The sequence below is a fragment of the Trichomycterus rosablanca genome, chromosome 14 (genome assembly GCF_030014385.1).
Source record: "Trichomycterus rosablanca isolate fTriRos1 chromosome 14, fTriRos1.hap1, whole genome shotgun sequence".
Classification (NCBI taxonomy): Eukaryota; Metazoa; Chordata; class Actinopteri; order Siluriformes; family Trichomycteridae; genus Trichomycterus; species Trichomycterus rosablanca.
The window spans coordinates 14,859,227-14,868,183 of NC_086001.1; the positions used below are offsets into that span (position 1 = coordinate 14,859,227).

Below are 8,957 nucleotides of genomic sequence, written 5' to 3' on the forward strand. Positions count from 1 at the left end.
TTAATCTTAAGCTTATTGTTATTCAGGATGAATGGACTTTTCATTGCTTTTTCTATAGATCCACAACCGTAACTTCATACATGGGTTTTGCAATCAGTATCAGTTTCTCTGGTTGTCCACAAACTTCATTTCACCTGATTTGCGCTCCGGTTTTTAGTTAAACTGTAAAAATTTCAGAACCTCAAGCCTAATGAGGTCCCGGCTAATGCTGTGTTAACTGTCAAGTTAACTGCTGAGGTTCTCTGGTCATTTTAAGAGGTATTAACAGCTAAACACTTCATCAGCCATTAACTCAATACAGAATGGGCCGGGGTCAACAGCTCTCAATGCGATATAAATGTATGAACCCATATAACACACACAAGCATATTTGGAAAAAAATATAGAAATATTTCAGCATAATATGCTCTGATGGCAATTAACATGAACAACCTTAGAGGAGGTTTATACTGGGCATCTTTTCCCCCAACCATCAGAGCTTAATTGACGTTATAGGTTATGGGAAGCTGCTACTGGCCTTTTTTTGTTAAATGGATGTCAAAAGCCCAAGAGTTTTTTCCTAAACCCGACCAATCAAAAAGCAGTTAGAAAGCTAGCAAAGAAGAACAGGATAAAGCCCAGTGAGTCTGTGTGCTATTTTCAGTAAATAAATGAGGAACTATGACATTACAAAGCAAAGATAAAATACAAAGAAACCGTTTTTGATCAGATTGAACGATTTGTCAGTAAACGTTATTCAGCAATGTTAGCAAGTCTCTAATAGTGGTAATTATGGTAACAATATATTTTTTAATTAAGCTAAAAAAGCACTCTGGGCAGTGATATAAATAATGCATAGTATGTCTAGTACTTGTATTTTCTCAGTGTAAAAATGTCTGTAATGATCACTAATATGCTACAGCTGTGGAAGAATAGAGATGTTCATATTGGTTTCCCAACCACCAGTTATCAGCCATAACATTAAAACCACCTCCTTGTTTCTACACTCACTGTCCATGTTATCAGCTCCACTTACCATATAGAAGCACTTTGAAGTTCTACAATTATTGACTGTAGTCCATCTATTTCTCTACATACTTTTTTAGCCTTCTTTCACCCTGTTCTTCAATGGTCAGGACCCCCACAGGACCACTACAGAGCAGGTATTATTTAGGTGGTGGATCATTCTCAGCATTGCAGTGACACTGACATGGTGGTGGTGTGTTAGTGTGTGTTGTGCTGGTTCGAGTGGATCAGACACAGCAGCGCTGCTGGAGTTTTTAAATACTCACTGTGTCCACTCATTGTTAGACACTCTAGTAGACACTCCTACCTAGTTGGTTCACCTTGTAGACATAAAGTCAGAGACGATCGCTCATCTATTGCTGCTGTTTGAGTTGGTCATCTTTGAGGCCTTCATCAGTTGTCACAGGACGCTGCCCACAGGCCACTCATACCAGCACAACACACACTAACACACCACCACCATGTCACTGCAGTGCTGAGAATGACCCACCACCCAAATAATACCTGCTCTGTAGTGGTCCTGGGAGAGTCCTGACCATTGAAGAACAGCATGAAAGCTAACAAAGCATGCAGAGAGACAGATGGACTACAGTCAGTAATGTAGTGAGTGTAGTGACAAGGAGGTGGTTTTAATGTTATGGCTGATTGGTGTAGGTTTAATATGTGGCACATTTTTTTAGCATCACTAGCAGCAGCACAGAGTGGTGTGATGTTTACAATGTCGTAATGGTAGTAGTGTGCCTGCCGCATGAACCACTTTTTTCCATAACAATCCAAAAATGACTCCAGGGAGCCATTTAATGGGCATGATGCACTTTTGTGAACATATCCTCTTCAGGGTGTATTACTAGTGTCTCTGAGTAATGCCTGACCCATTGTGACCTTGATCAGGATAACGTGGTTAGTGAAAATTAATAAATAAATACTGAAACAATAATACTCTGTTATATTTTGTAGCCATCCTACAACATTACAAGAGTAAAAATCACATTTTCATTAGTTTATTTATCTTTAGTAACTGTTTTATCCTGGTCAAGGTCTCAATGACTATCTAGTGGAAAATCACAGGGCGTCACAATCACTCAATCGTTCACGCTTTTCACCAAGGTGCAATTTTATAGTAGCTTATGAACCTATTTGCATAGGTCCAAGGAATTCATATTCCACACAGATAATAATCGCAGATGAAGATTAGACCCATGACCCTGGAGTTGTGCAGCATTATCACTCCCTGTTATGCCACTGTGCCATCAACAGTAAAAACTCCTTTTATAAAAAGCTCTGTTTTTTAATCCATACATTCATTCATCTTTTATTATTCATTTTGTTAGTCCCTTTGTATTATTTAAATACTTTTAGGTGACTTTAAGTGGTTTTTCACAGCTGGTGGCATTGACGCAGATTTATTTCTGGCCGCTGTTGGCATCCCTGAGCTGTTGATGCCCTATTATGTCCACTGCACGGGTACTGGTACCGACTGAAAGATGCCGAAGCAAAGAACATGAGCAAACAAGTCACAGTGGAACCAAAACACAGCCTGACAACCAATTAGAGGAAAGGCATGTTCCTCCATCCTCTCCTCAAATACACACACATATACATTAATGTGTCTAAAACAGCCACCATTGATAATTGGAGTCAAAATGACAGAAGAAAAGCCAGATCTCTGAGTTTTGTCTTCCCGACTGCTGCCACACCAAAGACAACTCGAATCCTGTCCTTTCTCTTTTATAGTTCCTTTGTGCTCTAAATCACTGCAGCACTGACTAAACATTCGTTTGTGATTTGAACGCCTTCTCTGAGTGAGTCCGATCAGTAGATCAGTGGTAAAAGTCTTATCTGAGTCACGCTTTGTTTCTTTCGAATTGAACGAGGCCGCTTTCTTGATGAAATGAGTTTTGCTTCGCTTTGCCATCAGGAGGAATGAGTGCATGAAAAGCAATACATGAGCGATTACGGTCTATATTTTTTTTATCTGTCTCTCTCTGCGGTAACTATGTGACAGCTGTGCTTCACGCAGGCCATCGTGCATAACAAACCAGTGCAATGCTAGTTCACCTTGAAATGTCTTCAGATTTTTTTTTAATCAGTAAGACATACAACACAACAAATCTTGTTTACTCAAATCTGACCAAACTTGAGAAGAACAGTGACCGCCCTTTTAGTAGATCTGGATTTTAATATCCCAATTATTTTTATCATAGACCTACAGAAAAGTTATAATCATAGAACCAAACTAACCCATCACAAAAAAACACATAATCACATAATGACATTAAACACCTAATGCAATGGAATGAAATAAACCATCATTCCCACCTTTCATTGGTTAAAAAACGTTCCTGTCGACTTCTGAATGGGAATTTCCAACAGCCCTTATTTTCCTGACTAAAATAGCAAGCCTTCATACTCTACACATGAATAAAACCTTTACATAGTTATATACTGTTCAAATCTAAGTCTAGAATTGGAATAACAGTAAAACAGACTTAAATAAAGGACAATATGTTTCCACTCTTCAATTACATGGTGGATAAAAACTACAACCTTTATTTTAAGGGTTCGTAAATAAAGTGCCACTGCTTCAAGTCTTTCAACTTGAAAGGAGAAGTTCTATTTTTCTCCTAAACAATAAGTACAGACTTTATCCTTAACAAAAGCATTGCAAATTCATCTAGCCTGTTTCTACAAGCATATATATACACACATATATATATATATATATATATATATATATATATATATATATATATATATATATATATATAATTTTAAGCTGTATTCAGTTATATTGGGCTTCTAGTATTTAGTTTTATGGTTCATACGCATCTCAGCTCGCACCTTGTACAGGCCTTGATTTAATTCCTGTTCATCTTATGACTGCCACACTTTAATCCTCTGTAAATAAATTCCGTCGGTGTGTATAGTCCATCAGTGACAGAAATGCAGCTGACCAGCACGGTTGATAAGGTATATTCCTTCAGTTTCCCACGTCTTTTTAATTCATTATTGATTACAGTAAAATTACAGTTGTGGGTTCATATTTGATTTGGGGATTTTATATATATAAAAAATGATTTTATTGATGCTTTAAATGTTTTTTTCACACTTTCAAATGTGTTCTATTTAAATGTATGCAACAAGCATTTACATCAGTCTCAATATTAACATTTAGTCCAGTCATTAGCTACGACGCTATAACTAAAATGAATTACTAGTAAATGAGAGGCTCTACCGACACCTTCAAATCTTAAACACTGGGATTTTAATGTATTATTATTATTACTGTAATTCAGTTCTGAGCTCTACTTGACAAACACTAAATAATTACAAGTTTGTGACACTTGAATCCTTTTCTGTTGTTTTCACTAACCTTTATATTTGCACCCAGTTCCACCTAAAAAATCCTTACTGCCTAACATAAATGACTAAAGTATCAGACTGTGATCCAGCCAGTGCAAATAAATAATAATAAAAAATAATACACATTAAAATACATGCTGCATATACATCCTATAAACTGCTTATTGTCATAATCTAACTGCTTACTGTTTATATTAGTTTTTGCATTCGGTGACACTCTTAAACGTAAAGGTATTCTAATGGTTCTTTTAATGGTTTACATTTTAGAGCTATTCCTACCTAAAGAACCTTCAAAATGACATTGTATTTGCAGCTCAAAATGGCTTTCCCAGGGGTTTGGTTTAATCTGGGACTTTTTGCTGTATGTTTCTGTGTAGCAGGTTACACTGTGTGTCAGTAGATGTCAATCAGGGAGAAAAGATCTCCTCAAAACTGTCTACCAGTTAGGTTCGAAACAATGTGCCTTCCATAAACAGCTGCTACATTTCCAATACTTCAAACGTTACCAATCACACACTATTAGAAAACATTCCTTAAGGGTTACATGAAGTATTTTTTTTCAGTCCTAGGGTTCTACACAGAACCGTGTTTGGAAATATATTGACATCTCAAAGGTGCCCGGTTAAATATTTTATGGGCGAGCACATAACATTATAAATTGCACAATTATAATTTGTTATTAATCATACCTTATATAGAGATCAGTTGGATGGATGCTTTGGGTGATCCGTTAAAAGTGGAATAATTTCTGCAGCGAGGTAGTAATCCTTTCCAGCCTGGTTGGTGCGAATGTATAATAAATGTATACATACATCAGCGCCTCTGTTTTTTGTATTGTCGCAATAGTGGAGCGTCTTAAAACCAACCCAGTGCCCTGCATATTTATTAATAATGGTTTCAATTCATTACACGCGCAATTACGCGCTCTCCTTTTGCGCACAGCTCAGTTGACGTCTATTTTAACAATACTAGGCGATCGTAGCCACCACGCTGACTCTTAAATACATTTTGTTTTTGCGTAAAACGCGCACAACACAGAGGTGCGTAAAAGCAGGTGTATACGCGGTAAATAAGCGGGTACTGAGCGCTGCGCCTCTTACCGGGTGTCTGGTGGTGTCCAAGCCCTTCGGATCAAGTCCTGCCGAATGAATGGAGTCCAATTAGTCTTTTTCCATTAGACACGTGTGTCGCGTTGAGATTAACTCCAGGGTTTTAGGTCCAAATATCCACTAGTTTTTCTATACGCACACGCACACAACAATACAGAAATCCCCACATACATTCGATTCTTATATATACAGTATGTCTCTGTCACCGTGTCTCATGCCGCAGGCGCAAAGCGCGTCTTTTTCCTTACGCAAAAAAACAGCCGCAAATCCGTCCAGTAAACTTGCTCCCTTATACTTTGCGCGGATAAATATCACACCGGTATTGAAAAAGCTCCAGGAAGTCGTGTCTGTGCGCCTGGCTGTACTGAAACAGACGCACAGATCGGTCTCGGTGCGAGCGGACTGCAGGCTGAGCTGCAGGGTTGCCAAATGTTAGCAAACTCACGTCTTTGCGCACACTAGGAATATTTTAGGCGCATTAACGCTCTGTCAGTTTATAACTTTGTGCAGAATGTACCAAAAATAGAAATAAAATTAATGTTGTTAATATTTAAATACAAATTTTAATGCAATTTTTCTTGTGTGAATTCTACAAGGCAAAACACCATACAATCCTATGGCCAGTTATCCGTGCAAATAAAGGGTTCATTCATTGATTGATTTATTCAGTTTTACTGACGCTTCCCTGAAACGCTGGACAAAGAGCCACACATAGATACACATACACATACACATAATTCTTCAACACCCCACTCACTCACGCACTCACTTACACCTAAAGTAAATTTTAGGCAACCTATTTACCTATTGCATGATTTTGAAGAGTGGGATAAACCTGCAAAAATGGAGAAAACCCACATGAAGAGCACCATGCACATACAGACGTACTGAACCAGAAATGAGGATTGAACCTCAGTGTTTGCGCACTAGAATTACCCAACTGATATGACAAAGAAATTTATATAAAGTCAAATATTAACTGACACTTCTATAATAATAGTATATTACAATTGCATTGTCAGTGGCAGGTACAGCTGATAAAGTGGGTGCCTTAGGTCATTGTCTCTTATGGAAATTTGTGTTTTTATGGGTACAGTTTATGTCCACCAAAAACATGTAGCAGAATGATTCCTTAGGATATACATAAGTGACTAAGTGAAGTGTGTCCACTGTTTTGGGGTGGCTCCAAACCCACTACAATCCTGACCAGGATAATGTAGTAAATTAATGAAATTTATATTATGTATGGTACGTTGGAGCAGTGGGTGCAATGAGTGTTGCTTAACAACATGATTCTTGTAGACATAGGTTTGAGTCTCTTCTCCGGTCACTGGAGATGAATTTGGCATGTTCTCCCTATGCATTTGTGTTTTCTTTGTTCAGTTTCCTTTCACTCTCCAAAAACATGCAGAAGGTGCATTGTCTGGGCTGTGTTGCCACTAGTTTGGTGTTGAGTAAATAAGTAAGTAAATGTGTGACTGTATGTTGCCCTGTGATGGTTTACGGCCCTATTCTTTGTGTATTTTCTATTTCTATTTTTGTTTTAGGTGGCGCTGTATCCCCTGCACTTCTGACAAGATAAAAGTGGTTAGGTCATAGTATAATACGACTATTAGGGTTAAACAATATTGGTTCTACTCATAAAGATCTACAGAATTTCTTAATTGTAAATTAACACCTAAATTTCTGTTTTGACTAGTCTTAATGTATGTTTAATAAACCAGGCCACCTCAATATAAAACACAGTAAATCCCTATATTAGTCTAAATGGATACACTTTATTGTATTATTTAAAGTTTAATTTACCCAAAGCCAATTAAGACCACATTCTCAGTAACATAAAACCTATTTTTGAAGATCTGGCAACCTGGCTTTAAACACACAAGACATTGCAAGAAAAAGAGACAGCAGTGGGGTGCGAGCTCCACCTAGCAGCCATAAACCACATCTCTCTCTCTCTCTCTCTCTCTCTCTCTCTCTCTCTCTCTCTCTCTCTCTCTCTCTCTCTCTCTCTCTCTCGCTCTCTCTCTCTCTCTCTCTCTGCCAGAATTGGATACGCAAAATTAAATAGTCGTTAATTACCAGGCCCTCCGCCCAAAAGCTATTGGTGGCTATCAGTCCATGGCATTGTTTTTCCAACCAGTGCTGGATTTCCTCTGTACACATTAGTGGTTTTCCTGCTCTAAAAACACCTGAGTCAACTCGTTACTTCATTATTAAGTCCTTTATGCGTGTAATCAGGTGAGTTAGAGCAGAACATTCACCTCTGCAGTGCACAGAAAGTACAAAACCTGAGCTGCTAGATGATGAACTAATCCTATGCAAAACTTTAAAACTTTAACCTGCAGGACCTAAATTAATGTAGAAGTAGCAGGCAGCATTTTGATAATGTTAATAATAATAATGATAATAATAATAATTATTATTATTTTATAATTATATACATACTGTATATTAATGACAATTATACATTTTCTTTTTTTTTAATGTAACAGTTTTGTGATCCCCACAAATGCAAGATGCAGTCTTTATTTATTATATATACCAGGAGTGCCAGGAATTGTAAAGGGGTGAGTGTGTGTGTGTGTGTGTGTGTGCGTGTGTGTGTGTGTGTGTGTGTGTATACTTCTGGTAAAGAAAAGTAAAAATATTTTTGTAGGAATAATACTATATTGGCGGCTCGGTCGGTAGCACTGTCGCCTCACAGCAAGAAGGTCCTGGGTTCGATTCCCTGGTGGGGCGGTCCGGGTCCTTTCTGTGCGGAGTTTGCATGTTCTCCCCGTGTCTGTGTGGGTTTCCTCCGGGAGCTCCGGTTTCCTCCCACAGTCCAAAAACATGCAGTTAGGTTCATTGGAGACACTGAATTGCCCTATAGGTGAGTGTGTGTGTGTGTATGTGTGTCTGCCCTGCGATGGACTGGTGCCCCGTCCAGGGTGTTACCGTGTGCCTTGCGGCCATTGAAAAGCTGGAATACGCTCCAGCACCCCCTCGTGACCCTAATTGGATAAGCGGTTAAGAAAGTGAGTGAGTAATACTATATTACTAAGAGTAAGGTATAAGAGAAAAATAAGAAGTTTTACACTAAATAAGAAAAAAAAATCCCTTATCAAGAAATATTTATTTATACCATAACTACTTGTGCCACAAATACAAAAGAAAAAAAGTGTACTGACCTTCATACAAAATAGCTTCTCACCTGATAATGCTAGGATCTCCAGTTCGGGCAATTATTAAAAAGTTCCAAACTGAAAATGTGACAGACTTGTCTGGACAAGGACCTGACCTTGCTTTGCCCCCACGCATAAAAAAGCCTTTCCTAACATCTAACCACAAATCTAAGCACCCAGAGTTTGCCAAATGCTACTGGGACTTTGACTGGAACCATGTTTTTTTGTCATATTAAATTAAAACTTAATCTGAGCTTTTTGGAAACGAACACTTAAGGTGGGTTTGGCATAAAAAGAAGCATGAAAAGACCTG

The 8,957-nt window shown here is 38.1% G+C and overlaps 1 protein-coding gene across 1 annotated transcript in view; it reads right to left on the minus strand.

Annotated features, from left to right (window-relative positions):
- Positions 1-5,793, minus strand: part of LOC134326693 (adhesion G protein-coupled receptor L3-like) — a 537,600-nt gene extending 531,807 nt beyond the window's left edge. Inside the window, exon 1 of the mRNA XM_063008876.1 lies at positions 5,469-5,793. The gene's annotated coding sequence lies outside the window, so the exon portion shown is untranslated. The remainder of the gene's footprint in view (positions 1-5,468) is intronic.
- Positions 5,794-8,957: the final 3,164 nt, after the last annotated feature.